This window comes from Taudactylus pleione, unplaced genomic scaffold, assembly GCF_031769625.1.
Source record: "Taudactylus pleione unplaced genomic scaffold, aTauple2 ptg000037l, whole genome shotgun sequence".
NCBI lineage: Eukaryota > Metazoa > Chordata > Amphibia > Anura > Myobatrachidae > Taudactylus > Taudactylus pleione.
In genome coordinates this window covers 17413491-17429236 of record NW_028284439.1, presented here as the reverse complement: position 1 = coordinate 17429236, position 15746 = coordinate 17413491, and the positions used below count along the sequence as shown (strand labels likewise).

Here is a 15746-nt window from a genome sequence, read left to right as displayed (position 1 = left end):
TGTTCTGTGTATTTGAAGGTACTGACACTGCTTGTCATACCATCAACTAAGACTTCTTTTTCACCTCGTCACATTGCAATGTATTCCCAGTCTGATACTGTGTTTGCTTTGCTGCTAGTAGAATTGTTGGTTTGCATTTACACTAAAAAAAAAAAAAAAAAAAATCTAAAAAACATTTATTAGGTAGTTAAGGACATTTTAGAGAATTAGTATGCAGAAAATGGTTTCATTTTGAGACAGAATCCAATAAATGTCTGACTTACTGTAAAGCTTTGATTTCTTGGGCACGCTGCCACTTATGTTATATGTAATTTTAAGATGTATTTCAGAGCTGTTTCAAGATGAATGTAAATTAGATCTGCACCTTTATGGGCATGACTTGCTGATGCAGCAATACACTAAATAAGGTTAGTATTTTATCCCTAATGGTGTAAATATGTTTTTATGTAAGATAAAAATGGATAAACTGCACAACTGAAGAGTGCTTTCTAAATAACACAATATAGTAAGGTATTACAGCACCCTATAGTTATATGATGTGCTGTGAATTCTTTTTTATACTTCCAATGTAAGCAATGTTCTTTATTGATGCTTACCATCAGCTCTTTTGATCCAGGATAGGAGTTTTGTAATGTTTAAAGTATTTATTATCTATGTACTAAGCCTTGGAAAGAGATAAAGTGGACAGAGATAAAGTACTAATCAATAAGTTCCTAACTGATTTTTCAAACACAGCCTGTAAAGTGACAGTTAGGAGCGGATTGGTTGGTACTTTATGTCTGTCCACTTTATCTCTCTCCAAGGCTTAGTACATTGACCCCTTTGTGTATTATATAATTCTAGCATATTGGACCCGACATCCTGTAGGTGGTGAGGTCTCTCATTTTCTCTGAGTTGTACTCATAATGTACATTAATATTGATGAAGACAAGCCCCACATTGGTTAGATTTCAGACCAGATGGCTGAGGCCAATCACGAATTGCATTGACATTTCTGGGATCCATTTGTAGTTCTGACCCATAATGGATGTAGCCTAAAAATGGGACAGAGGATGACTGGAAAACAATTTCTCGAGTTTGCAGTAGGGGTGATTTTTCGTGAGTTGGGTGAGGACATGAGCCCTTATAATGGCTATTTATAGTATTAAGGGCAGTTTTCCACTTGTCACCTGGTTTAATGAGGATAATAGGCACAACATATATCTAATCCAGGGATGGGGAACCTCAGGCCCGGAGGCCGTATAAGGCCCCCGGAATCATTTGATCTGGCCCTCTGAGCGTTTTTCTGCTAGCCTCATCTGGCTAGCAGGGTGCCTATAATGCACTCTGCAACCAGAATCTATGCAGCAGTGCCGCCTGGAGAGTCCTTAGGATGCTTCAGATGGTCACACCGCTGCCCTTACAGCTCCCTGGAGCATCCTCAGGATGCTCCGGATATTACTGTAATCACCGGTGATTGTGGCCCCACCCCATGTGACATCACATAGAAGGTGCGTGGCCTGCATCAGCTCGCAAATAATGTTATATATATCCAAATGGCCCTCTGCAGAAAAAAGGTTCCACACCCCTGATCTAATCTAAAAATAAAGGTCCCTGTAATACTGTCAAATACTTTGAAGATGATGGGAAGTGGATATAATCATGCCTAGACTACTGCAATGCCTACCTTGGTCTCCCAGCTTATATTCAGACTAGGGTTTTTTTCCCTTTTCGAATGTAAGCTCTTTTGAGGAGGGCCCTCTACCCTCTTGTGCTTCTCCCTACTGTATTTTAATTAGGGGTGAGCGGGTTCGGATTTCTGAAATCCGAACCCCCCCGAGCCCCCCCGATCCCCCCCGATCCGAGGCCGATCCGAATCAGGCTCGACTTTTCCCGTCTGACTCGGATCTGAAATCGAGGCAAAACGTCATCATCACGCCTTCCGGGTCTCGCGGGTTTTGGATCCTATATAAGGTACCCGCGTCGGTGCCATTTTCTGACTCGGCTGTGGACAGTGAAGAGGAAGGGTGGGAGTTAGGGCTGGCTGGGCTGTGTAGTGTAGTGCAGAGTAGTGTTGTGCTGTGCTGCGCTGTGCTGCTGTTGTCCATAGGGGCTGTGTCCACTACTTCAAAGTCCATAGGGGCTGGCTGTGTTGTGCTGTGCTGTTGTTGTCCATAGGGGCTGTGTCCACTACTTCAAAGTCCATAGGGGCTGGCTGGACTGTGTTGTGCAGTCAGTTGTCCATAGGGGCTGTGTCCACTCCAAAGTCCTGTGCAATGTCCCAGTCCTAAAGGGGTGCTGTAGTGTTCTCCAGGGGGTGCTCTGTCCATCAGGGGTGCTCCCCCCAAGTGCTATAAAAAAATATATTTTTTCTGTGTTTGTGAATTGTGTGCGCAGTAGCCGCACGTGCATCAACAAAGTAGTGCCAAGCGTGCGCCTGTGTCATAAGTAAAGGGGCAGCTGGCTTGACCGTTAAAGGGTGCTGTAACCCCCAAAGTACACTCCAAACCAAATAAAAAAATATTTTCTGTGTTTGTGAATTGCGTGCGCAGTAGCCGCACGTGCATCAACAAAGTAGTGCCAAGCGTGCGCCTGTGTCATAAGTAAAGGGCCGGCTGGCTTGACCGTTAAAGGGTGCTGTAACCCCCAAAGTACACTCCAAACCAAATAAAAAAATATTTTCTGTGTTTGTGTGCGCCTTAGCCGCACGTATATATCAAATCGATATAACATAAATGACCAAACTTTCTCCGATAAAAATAAAATAGAGAAAGATCAAGAACCACTTCCTCCTAGTGCTGAAGTTGCTGCCACTAGTCATGACATAGACGATAACATGCCATCAACGTCGTCTACCAAGGCCGATGCCCAATGTCATAGTTGAGGCCACATACAATCCCAAATGACAAAGTTCAGGAAAATGACCTTAAAAAAACATTTAAATCATCTGAAGAGAAACGTAAACTTGCCAATATGCCATTTATGACACGGAGTGGCAAGGAACGGCTAAGGTCTTTCCCTATGACTAGTGTGTGTCATACTAGTATGACTAGTATGTTCATGAATAGTGGTTCAGCTTCACATGACGATGGAAGCCCTCCTCCCGCTAAAAAAATCAAACGAGTTAAGCTGGCAAAAGCACAGCAAAGAACTGTGCGCTCTAAGAAGATATCACAAATCCCCAAGGAGAGTCCAAGTGTGGTGGAGGTTGCGATGCCTGACCTTCCCAGCACTGGACGGGAAGAGGTGGCTCTTTCCACCATTTGCACGCCCCCTGCAAATGCTGAAAGGAGCACCCACAGTCCACTTGCTGATATGCAAATTGAAGATGTCACTGTTGAAGTACAACAGGATGAGGATACTGGTGTAGCTGGCGCTGAGGAGGAAGTTGGCGAGGAGGATTCTGATGGTGATGTGGTTTGTTTAAATCTGGCTCCGGGGGAGACAGTTGTTGTCCGTGGGATGAAAAAGCCCATCACGGTCATGCCTGGGCATAAGACCAAACATTCCACCTCTTTGGTCTGGCAATATTTCTATCCAAATCCGGACAACAACTGTCTTGCCATATGTACCATATGTAAAGGTGAAATAAGTAGGGGTAGGGACGTTAACCACCTAGGAACATCCTCCCTTATACGTGCCGTTCATAAAAAGTTACTGTCAAGTTCAGAAACTTTGGCTAAGACCATAAGCAGTCCAGGGACACCTAAATCCCGTTGTCCTGTTGTATCCAAGCGCCTGCAAACCACACCATCAACTCCCTCCTCGTCAATTTCCTCCTTAGTCAGGATCGGAAGTAGTCCTGCAGGCCATGTCACTGGCATGACTGACTCTCCTATCCGGATTCCTCCGGAGGATCCTGCATTGCTACGCCTCCTGCTGCCGCTGCTGCTGTTGCTGCTGCTGGGAGTCGTTCATCATCCCAGAGAGGAAGTAGGAACACCACTACTTTTACTAAACAATTGACCCTCCAACAGTCCTTAGCGAGGAGGATGAAGTACGCCAGCAGTCATCCTGAAGCAAAACGTATAACTGAGGCCTTGACTGCTATGTTGGTGTGAGACGTGCATCCGGTATCCGCCATTAGTGCAGTGGGATTTAGACAATTGATGGAGGTAGTGTGTCCCCGGTTCCAAATCCCATCTAGGTTCCACTTCACTAGGCAGGCGATACCGAGACTGTACAGAAACGTAAGAAAAAGTGTCCTCAGTGTCCTGAAAAATGCAGTTGTACCCTATGTCCACTTAACCACGGACATGTGGACAAGTGGAATAGGGCAGACTAAGGACTATATGACTGTGACAGCCCACTGGGTAGATGTATCACCTTACGCAGCAACAGCAGCAGCGTCACCAGTAGCAGCATCTCAGAAACGCCAGCTCGTTCCAAGGCAGGCTACGCTGTGTATCACCGGTTTCAGTAAGAGGCACACCGCCGACAACCTCTTAGAGAAACTGAGGGAAATCATCGCCCAGTGGCTTACCCCACTTAGACTCTCCTGGGGACCTAGTGCGCACTTGGAACCTCCACACCATGATCCTACCTGGGAGATTTCAGGGACAGGTACTTTATCTTTACTCTCCCTCCTTGCTCTCTCATTAGCTAACCGTTACTGTGATTCCCTGCGCTGCTTAGGCAACAGGGGGTCTGGTCATTGTGGACGCTAACAGCAGAGGCAAGCTGCACTGTTTCTTTTGTGCCATATATCAGTGACACTCATCCCGTGTCTGATATTTATATGACACGGGAAAGCAGCATCTGGTTTATAAGAGCACTTATCTCTTATTATTCCTAATCTATTTAGGTTAAATCCTTTCTAGATTCTCCCAGTTAGAAGGGAGGGACACCTCCAATATATAAACCATTGTGTACTGTATTACTTATCTCGTGGTTTTCAGCCTTTTAACAATATATGTAATCTGTTTCTGCTTTATATGTTTTGTATATGTTTTTTTCACCAATATTTTGCCACACATATATGTGCAGTTTATACTGATACCCCTATATGTGATACTTTAGAGTCTATATTTAGAACTACTAACTGGATCATTATTGTTCTATCATTATTTCCTCTCAAATATTTCTAACTTATGTGGAGAATATATGTATTCTGAGATTTAACTGAATTTAGGGGTGCATATAGCACATACAGGATCACTTATGATCACTTTTTATTTGTTTGTCTGTCTGGCATTTGAAGTTCATTATTTGTATGTTTCTTTGGCAACTTGATTTTAAATATATTGAATAAAGATTTATATTTTAATTTCATCAGATTTTCATAAATAGTCAGTTAGTGCCCCATAAAAGGAGTAGCTTTTTTCTTTTTCTTGATTTGTGATCTCTGACAACGCCACCAATATTGTGCGGGCATTACATCTGGGCAAATTCCAGCACGTCCCATGTTTTGCTCACATAATAAACTTGGTGGTGCAGAATTTTCTGAAAAGCGACAGGGGCGTGCAGGAGACGCTTTGGGTGGCCCGAAAAATTTCTAGCCACTTTCGCCATTCAGCAACTGCGTGCTGAAGACTAGAGCACCAGCAAACACTCTTGAACTTGCCCCACCGTCACCTGAAGCAAGAGGTTGTGACGCGGTGGAACTCAACCCTCTATATGCTTCAGAGGATGGAGGAGCAGCAAAAGGCCATTCAAGCCTATACATCCACCTATGACATAGGCAAAGGAGGGGGTATGCACCTGACTCAAGCGCAGTGGAGAATGATTTCTGTGTTGTGCAAGGTTCTCCAGCCCTTCGAACTTGCCATACGTGAAGTCAGTTCAGACACTGCCAGCTTGAGTCAGGTCATTCCCCTCATCAGGCTTTTGCAGAAGCAGCTGGAGAAAGTGAAGGAGGAGCTAAGATGGAGCGATTCCGCTCGGCATGTGGGACTTGTGGATGAAGCCCTTCATTCGCTTTGCCAGGATTCCAGGGTGGTCAATCTGTTGAAATCAGACCACTACATTTTGGCCACTGTGCTCGATCCTAGGTTTAAAGCCTATGTGGTGTCTCTCTTTCCGGCCGACACAAGCCTGCAGAGGTGCAAGGACCTGCTGGTGAACACAGTGTCAGCTGAAGCGGAACGTGACACGTCAACAGCTCCTTCTTCATTTTCTCCCACAACTGGGGCTGCCAGGAAAAAACTTAGCTATCCTAAGCAACCTGCTGGTGGTGATGCAGGGCAGGCAGGACCAAGTTTGGACATCTGGCCCGGACTGAAGGACCTGGCAACAATTTCTGACATGTCTACTGTCACTACATATGATACTGTCACCATTGACAGAATGGTGGAGGATTACATCGGTGACAGCATCCAGGTAGGCATGTCAGACAGTCCATACCTGTACTGGCAGGAAAAAGAGGCAATTTGGAGGCCCCTGTACAAACTGGCTCTATTTTACCTGAGTTGCCCCCCCTCCAGTGTGTACTCCGAAAGAGTGTTTAGTGCAGCCGGGAACCTTGTCAGCGAAAGGCGTAGGAGGTTGCTTCCACAAAATGTGGAGAAGATGATGTTCATCAAAATGAATTATCAACTCTTCCAGGGAGACCAGCCTCCAGAACATACAGAGGGACCTGTGGTGGTGGATTCCAGTGGGGACGAGTTAATACTCTGTGAGGATGAGGATGTACACAACACTGAAGAGGGTGAGGAATCGGTGGATGAGGAGGATGAGGACGACATCTTGCCTCCATAGAGCCAGTTTGTGCAGGGACAGATTAATTGCCAGCTTGTTTTGTGGGGGCCCAAACGAACCAATCATTTCAGCCACAGTCGTGTGGCAGACCCTGGCGCTGAAATGATTGCTTTGTTAAAGTGTGCATGTCCTGTTTATACAACATAAGGGTGGGTGGGAGGGCCCAAGGACAATTCCATCTTGCACCTCTTTTTTTTCTTTGCATTATGTACAGTTTGGGGCCTAGTTTTTCAAACTGCCATCCTGTCTGCCACTGCAGTGTCACTCCTAGATGGGTCACGTGTTTGTGCCGCCCACTCGTGTCGCTTAGCATAGTCATCCAGCTACCTCGGTGCAACCTTTTGGACATAAAAACACTATTGTGAGGTGTGAGGTGTTCAGAATAGACTGGAAATGAGTGGAAATTAAGGTTATTGAGGTTATTAATAGCATAGGAGCAGAAAAACACACAAATTCTGTGATTTTAGCTGTTTTTATGCTTTTTTAAAAAAAAATACAGATCCAAAACACAAAACCCAGAACCCAAAACACGGAAGGGTGGTTTTGGCAAAACCAATCCAGATCCAAAACACGAAGAAAGATCCAGATCCAAAACCAAAACACAAAACACGAAAAGTGGCCGGTGCACACCCCTAATATAAACGTTACCTACATCCATTTCACCTGTGTGGGTGTAGTAATGGCAAATTTTCTGAACTCCTATGAGCTGTAAATGTCTGCGCTCCTGGCTATAGAGGAGCAATGCAGGAGGAGGGCACAGGAGTACCACCAGATCCAGCGACCCATTAGGGACAGATACATGCCAGATGAACCTTTAGATATCGTATGGGCCTTGCCTCCATCTCAGATTGATTAGGAGGTGGCGCATGAACCGCACAAACCAACTGAATTTATGTGAGCAGGTGAGAGATGATTTAGAAACCTTGGTAGTAACAATGCAGTGTCTGGCCTTCATTATTGTGTGCCCTGCACTTTTTTTGCAATGGGCTCCTTTCAATCTGGGAGCTGTAGAGTGTTGGGGATTACAATAGCCACTTTTTTCCAGGCATTTAAATCAAGTATTATTTTTTTTTGAAGAAAATATGGCCTACTCATATCTCATTTCTCAGTTCTGAATTAGAGTGGCAGGACCTGAAGATCAACTTCTATAGGCTTGTAGGATTCCCAAATGTCCATGGAGCCATCGCTTGTCCCCACATTGGGCTCTTAGCACCACACTTTAGGAGGGAAGTGTATGTGAATAGGCATCACGACCACCCTGAATGTGCAGGTGTTCTGTGATATTTCCAGTTCTCCAGGATCTTGTCTTGATGTCTATATCCTACGCCAGTCATCCCTATGAGAGAAGCTTGAAGATAGAAACATGCTGGATGGCTGTCTAGTAGGTATGTAGATCGTGCTGTAGCAGCTGTATGAAATTACATCTTACGAGTATGTATTTAAAGTAAAACAGACAATCTGCTTTACACATACTTTATGTTTGTATTTGCTGCATGTGTGTTGGGATTAATATTTGGCCACCTACAGTAAATACCTTTCTGTGATGTGTCTTGAAATAGATTACAATTTAACATTGTGTTTGTTTAAGTGCAACATTAACTTGGTTTCAAGTTTGAGTCTGGAAAAAGTCTCTAGAATATAGAGACGAAACGCGTTGACGTCACCTGCTGTTTTATCCTCTTGCTGTAGCCTGAAAACCTGTTTGCCCGGAGAAGCCCAAAAGTGTACCGACCATTGCTATACAGACAGCTGAGCCACATACAAACAGAGTTATACATCTCTGCTCTGCATAGCGGTAATACACTCTCTCCAAACATATCCCAATAAGAGAGAGTGAGACTACCAGCCCACTGCTTATACCAGCATCTGTGCCGGTGGTTGCACACTCTCACGGGAACACTTCAAAGCCTATCCGGAAGTCCCGCCATCTACTAGTGCAGTCGAATGGAGCTCAATACCTGTGCTGGGAAGCCAGCACAGTCTATAAAGACTCAACCCCATTACAGGTACGAATAAAGAAGTCGGCTACATTTACCTTCTTACAACTATGGATGTATAAAGCGCTTCATCCATAAATGTTTTTGGCATCCCTTTACAAGAATACATCCAGTTATATCCACTACAAATAACTTTTATGACCGTGTTCAAACCGAGTCCCGGTTCAGATCTATTGGCGGTTTGGAACTCTGGTTTAAAAACCGAACAGGTTTTGGATTCAGACATTTTAGCTGTTTTTATCAATTTAATCCAAAACCAAAACACTTGGGGGAGGTTTTTCATAACCAATCCCAGAACATGAAGATGAATCCAGATCCAAAACCAACACGGGGTCTGTACACATCTCTAGTTGTGGGTATGAGCTACTGGCATTGCTCTGTGTGGTCAATGGTGTATTCTGCTGTGTCGTTTGCAGGCTCTGGTGTATCGACCTCAGCGAGGATGATTTGGGTTGGGCCACCAAAATCTTCAATCAGAATTGGTGATGCTGTTGGCGGATTTGTTTGCAACAGTCCTGAAAAAAGGTAAGTCCATATCATTAATCAATCTATTTATTTATTTGGGCTAATTATGGGCTGATTTTTTTTTATACACATTTTTTAGCACTCACCAGCATCATCATCATCACTTTGGGTGCGTCACCTTTAGGAAGGTGCATTAGATGAGGAAGGGAAGAAAAAAATGGTTAAAATGCCATTTGTTTGTTCTAAGTAGAGACATCTGTACCAAAATATAATTGATTTCCTTGAAGAAGCAGACAACCTTAATTGTCGATTACTTTGCCTTCACAAAAACCACAAAGCTGTATTTTGTAAAAAAACATGTGCACATGGACGTTCCGTTGCTGTTTGGTCACATTCATCAGGGTGTTGCTCTAAGATTGTGTAGTACAGTTACAGTAAAAGTTTATTAAATTCAAGAATAAAGAATACGAAACATTCAGAATTATTTACTAAAGAATGCTTAAATATTATTTATTTTTCTTTACTCGTCTTTGTGGATGGACGATCTGTGACCTCGTTATGTGTCCATTAGAGGATTTGAGGTGGGATGACTTGCTTCAGCTCCTCCTCAAATGAAGGGAAGTGTACGTGGACTGCTGGGCTGTCTTCCTGCTTTCATGCAGCTCCTCTGCCATTTTAGCTTTCAAAACCCTCTTAACATCAGATAAGTGTTTCTTACAGTTGTCAAAATACTGAATGCAGGAACTCACAGTTCTAACTGACTCAAAAATCATCTGCCATAAAGCCTTCTTCCGATCCAGGGATGTGTGGTGTGCTTCTGCCCCTAGCAGCCTCTCACTGGCACAATTGCATGAACCAGCATACGTTTTCTTCATAAGAGAAGCACACATTGCACACAGTTTTAGTCTTGCCTGGGGCACACACTGCAGCCTCTCCCTCTGTCTCCTCCTCTTCTTCACCCTCTCCACTAACTCTGGGGGATCAAAATTAACATTATCCTCCTCACTTCTCTCCTGACCCTCCATCCTCTTCCTAGTAGCCATCCTGCAACAAACCAAACACACCACACTGTCACCACACCACACTGTCTAGTCTGTCTCTAGTCTGTCTCCTAATGGTGAGATCAGTGCAAAAGTGATACTTTTATAGGGCAAATTATGCTTATATCGTGCGACTTTGAAAGAACAATTACTAAAGATGTGTCCTCATACTTCTAGCCTTCTTGCATGTTAAACAGCCCTTCTAATCGTGCCATACTGTGGCTTGACACGGTAGCACTAAGCGTCTTTTTGCACGACTTTTTTCCTACAAATGCATCTTATTTGCACAGCGATGTGCCTATTTAACAAGCAGATTTTGCTGATTAAAATGATATACAGCATGTCTATGTTCTCTGTGCATATGCGGGTGTATCTGCATGCAATACGCTACATTACAGCCGCTAACACTGAAATGTAGCATTTCACATGCAGATACACCTGCAGTCACACACAGAACATAGGCATGCTGCATACCATTTTAATCAGCAGAAGCTGCTTGTGCTACCTATTCACATCCACACATGGCATTCCAGTAAATAAATGAAAATGGTGCTTTACTGCCAGCATGGAAATCAGGAAACAAAATGAACAGAAAATAATATACAAACCTAGCCCTCACTCAGGGCACTAGCTCACTTCTTGAGCCCTCTCTATAAAAGAAGCTAATCTGCATGAAAGTCTCTCACAGTTTTGGAGATTGGTGGCCCTCCCTGCCACATGCAGGACTGTACACTGGCCTCCTGGCCTGGTATAGCTTTCACAGCTTGTTGGCTGCCACCTCTCACAAGGACAGTATCAGAGGTATCGGGATCTCCCTGCCTCTTTGCAGGTATGAATGCTGACCGCCTGGTCTGCTTCACTCTGACTGCAGCCCCACTTGGACTGTCTGACTGTGTTCACCAATAGCCTCACCTGGGTCCTAGTCATATGGCAGCCATTAGTCTTGAACACACACCATTTTTGTTCTGTGTGTGGGTGGATCCCTCCAGCCCCACACTGACTTAGCTGCTCACCAGCGCCCTCTCTGGTGATACTGCCACACCACATTTAATGAAACTAGCTTTTTTATTTGCAGGATTTTCACGGGTCTTCTCACCAGCAAACCCACATGACATTGCATGCAAGTTACATAGGCACTTTGAAACATGCAGCCTATTACATTCTGTGAGATTTGGAAGAAACTTGCGCTGAGTTTATGGGAGTGCAAACTCGCACACAAAAAATTGTAATCTATTACATTTCCCCCATGGCCTGAGTTTGGGGAATAGTGATCAAATACATATGACCAAGAGGAGATACTATTTCAGGGATTAGAACTATAGCACATCTCTATGAAGTGTGATTTTTTCCTCATGCCACATAATGTGAGGGTGCAGACTTTGGAGAACAGACTATAGTAGACCTGCAAAAAAAGACCCTCTTGTAGGCACTGAAGATTATGGGTAGGGCCTAAACAAAGATCTGTCCTGTTACCAGTCCAAATGCAGTGTATGTGGTTGAAGCCTGGATAGGCACCTGAGGAAATTTTGTCCAGTCTGCTGCATGCCACTAATTTCCCATATGTACCCCTTATTACACTAGGTTGGCAAAGCCATATGGGTCACAAATATATTATAACATTGCCAGCAGGCTGAAGATGAGAAGGACTTATCCTTCATTTGCTTTAGTGTCTCTGAGTGGGGACTGCACGTTTGATGTTTATTGACAGGAGAGTATTGATTACTAATAGTCGTTAGTCGCAATTTTGCGCTGCAAGTCGCTTAAAAAAGAATTTCTTTCAAGTCCAATTGTGTGGTTCCAAAGCACAAAAAGTTATTTATGTAAAAAGTAACACGATGTAAGATTTAACAACTAGAGTAAAAAGCAATGAAAATAGTACAAGCCAATACATACGCATGTGCACTGGTCCCAGTATACAGTCAGCAATCCAGAATTCTGTGGTCACAAGAAGATGTCTCTATCCTGCAAGGTGATAATTGGATGAAGTGAATTTGTATTACCTGAAAAGGACCATCTGTTGGAGGGATATGGGACGGCTCAGTAGGTATTGTCTGCCCAACATTTTTCCTCAAACAAGTCAGACAGGACATTGCTCTCTTTCCAGCTTGAGAAGAAAAGCCTGGTGCACACCAATATATTCTGACCAACCTACACATACCTTCTTTTCCCAGGTGAGTCAGACTGTTCGCTGCCTCAGCAAAGCTTGGGTAGTATGCCTTGGGAGCAACAGGCCTACCTTGTCCATCTCTCCAGAATCCAGAGGACTCCTGAACACATCCCTTCGATCTCCAGACTGCTTTTTCCTGTACAAATTTTGTATCTCAATTAATTTCTGCGTGTCTATTGTCTGGAAGACCATCTCTTTGTTAGTTGTTATGTTTATGCGTAACCTTGTTGCCATTTGGCAGCTTCATCTGCTCTGTTATTGCCCATTGACACCGGGTCTTCTTCACATGTGTGGGCTTTGCATTTGTTGACAGCTACTGCCTTTGGTAGCTGGATTGTTGTCCGTAGTCCTTTTATGTGATGTGAATGTGTGACTGGTGTGCCTGCTGCTGTAATAAAGTTCCTAAGATGCCAAAGAGCCCCAAAATCATGAACTACCCCGAAGGCGTACCTAGAGTCAGTGTAGACATTAGCTGATTGACAACTCCCATCCATGTAAAACGTCAAATCTACATCTTCTAATGGTATGTCACATATGTCTGGTCTTGCAGTAAAGGTCTGATTCAAATATTCCATACAATCATGTGTGTCAGTATACCTGCAAAACTCACCTTCCACCAGAGACTCACCTTCCTCCACCCTTTGTGCATCTCGAGGCACATATGGTAAGTATGTTGCTGGATTTAATGTATTGCACCATTTAATGGTAATATTTGCAGGTGCCATTAGAGCTAGTTCCCATTTCGTGAACCTTGCTGAAGAGACATGTCTGGTTTGGGCAGAATTTAACAAAGCAGATACTGCATGATGTATATAGACAGTTGTATCATGCCCTAATACTACATCCTCACTCTTATTTACCAGAAGAGCAGTTGCAGCTACAGTTCTTAAACACGTTGGGACTGATCTTGCTACAGTGTCCAGTTGTGCACTGTAGTTCACTACAGGTCTGCTAGCATCACCATGTTTCTGTGTGAGGACACCTGCCGTGCAGCCATCAGCTTCCGTACAATATAACTCTATGGGTTTTTTATAATCTGGTATTCCCAGGGCAGGTGCTCTTGTCATACTATTCTTAAGGTTAAGGAAAACCTGCTCTGTCTCCTCAGTGTGTGTGTGACACAGTCAGGTTTTGAGGATGAAACCTAGTCCTGCAATGGTAAAGCCAAAATAGAAAAACCTGGGATCCATGCTCTGCAGCATCCACACATGCCCAAGAAGGTATGGATTTGCTGCTGGTTTTGCACCATTGTCATGGTCTGCATGGACTGTATTCTGTCAGTTGTCAAGTGTCGTATTTAACCTTAGTCTGGCATGGCTGTAATTCGTCCTCTGCAACCTTGTGCCCTGTTTGTGAGAGATGAAGTAACAACAGTTTAGTATAATTTAAACATGACATAAACGAATCAGAGCACAACAACAAATCATCTACATATTGGATGAGGACAGACCCATTGCTTGGTTGAAAAGATTGCAAACAGTCATGTAGGCCTGAGAGAAAATACTAGGGCTATCTATGAAACCCTGGGGAAATCGTGTCCATGTGTATTGTACCCCTCTGTAGGAAAATGCAAACAGATATTGACAGTCAGGGTGAAGAGGAACAGAGAAGAAAGCAGAACATAGATCAATGACAGTGAAGTGGGTTGCAGATGGTGGAATCTGCATGAGGACAACAGCTGGATTGGGCACTATGGGGAATTGGCTTTCAACAACTTTGTTAACCCCCTAAGATCCTGTGCTAACCTATAGCCCATCCCCCCAGCCTTCTTCACTGGAAAAATGGGACTATTGGCTGGACTAGCTGTACGAATTAAAATCCCTTGTTGCAGTAACCTCTCAATTATGGTATACACTCCTAGTTCCACCTCTGGCTTTAATGGGTACTGAGGAATTTTTGGAGCTTGCCTACCACTCTTCAAGTTAACCATTACAGGAGCTACATTTGCCATCAATCCAGGGTCCTGTCCATCTTTGATCCAGAGGGAACCCGGTATTTGCAATAACATTTATTTTACCTGAGATGGACTTTGTTCTCAAGTGGCAGATTGCAACATTAACCTTTGTGGTATATCCAATATATCCTGTACCTCATGTGCAACCATCTCCGGTATATCTGGGTATATACCATCAGGGGTACAGTATATAACACATCCCATTTTACACAGCAAATCCCTTCTCAGCAGGTTAGTAGGAGCCGCCGCTGCCAGGAGAAAGGAATGCTTGGTTTGCAGCAGCCCGATAGCAACTTCTGCAGATCTGGTTAGAGGGTAATGCTGTACCCTCCCCGTTACTCCCATTGCTGCTATGGTTTTGTTGGTGACCTGTAAATTAAATGGACAATTTATCACTGATCTGGTCACCCCTGTATCTACAAGAAAAGTGTGTTTAGTACCAGATATGTCAACTGTCATTGTAGGTTCTTCCCTAGTATTCTCAGTTAAGCTGACTGGTTGCAGACTACAGATATGACCTGACCCCTAGCACTGACTATCATCCTCCAGCAGAGCGTTGCTGTCACTATGTGACCAGGTAACTGTTGGGAATTTCCTGGATTTTGGGAGTGCCCTCTCTGAGTGTATCTAGGTGTTCCCTTCTTAGGTGGCCCCCAATTTCCCTCTTTACAATCTCTTCTCAGGTGTCCCTCTTTGTTACAATTAAAACACCTTCATGGTTTGTATGTATTGTAAGTTCGTGGCTGTATATATGATTCCTCTAGAGCCTGAATGCTTACTGCCATTAACCTCTCTGTGTCTCTTTCTTCCTGCAAATGTTCTTGTCATGTTCTATGGCAGACTCTCTAAGTGCATCTACAGTAATTCCTCTCCAGTTAGGTAGAGAAGTTTGCACCCTGATTTTTAGATTGTCCATTAGTACAGTTACAGCTACCTCCCTTTGGTGTATGTCATCCTTTATATCTGCTATCCCTGTGTACTGGGTTATTGCTAGCAGTGCTCTGGCAAAATAATCTGCTGCAGATTCACTATCCTTTTGTTTAATAGTGAAAATTTTGCTCCAGTTCACTACCACTGGAAAATATATATAGCCAATTGTGTGATTATAAGTTTTATATTCACCTGGTTATCCTCATCCGTTAAGGATTTGTCCTCCTCCAATACACAATACTTAATAAACTTTTGCACAGTGAAGAAGGCTGGGGGTATTGGAAGGAAGACAGGCCCTTAACAACACTCGCCAATCCTTATTGGTTGGCTCATGAGCATTACCTAAATCTTTAACAAATTCCTGGCATTTGGCTAACTCTTTCCTATGGTATGGGAAGTCTGACATAATTGAATGTAATTCTGCTCTCTTCCATGGACAATGCTTTGCTACATTTCTGATGGGAACAATACCATCTTTGTGCGGTCAGACACCTGTACCGGGTCTCTCCTGTCTCACT

At 43.8% G+C, this 15746-nt stretch overlaps 1 long non-coding RNA gene across 1 annotated transcript; it reads left to right on the top strand.

Moving 5' to 3' along the window:
* The first annotated feature begins 326 nt into the window (after window positions 1-326).
* On the top strand, window positions 327-12876 carry LOC148538760 (uncharacterized). The gene is made up of 3 exons (XR_015871566.1): window positions 327-407; window positions 9089-9197; window positions 12349-12876. It is a non-coding gene; the product is annotated as an uncharacterized LOC148538760 (long non-coding RNA).
* The last annotated feature ends 2870 nt before the right edge of the window (window positions 12877-15746 follow it).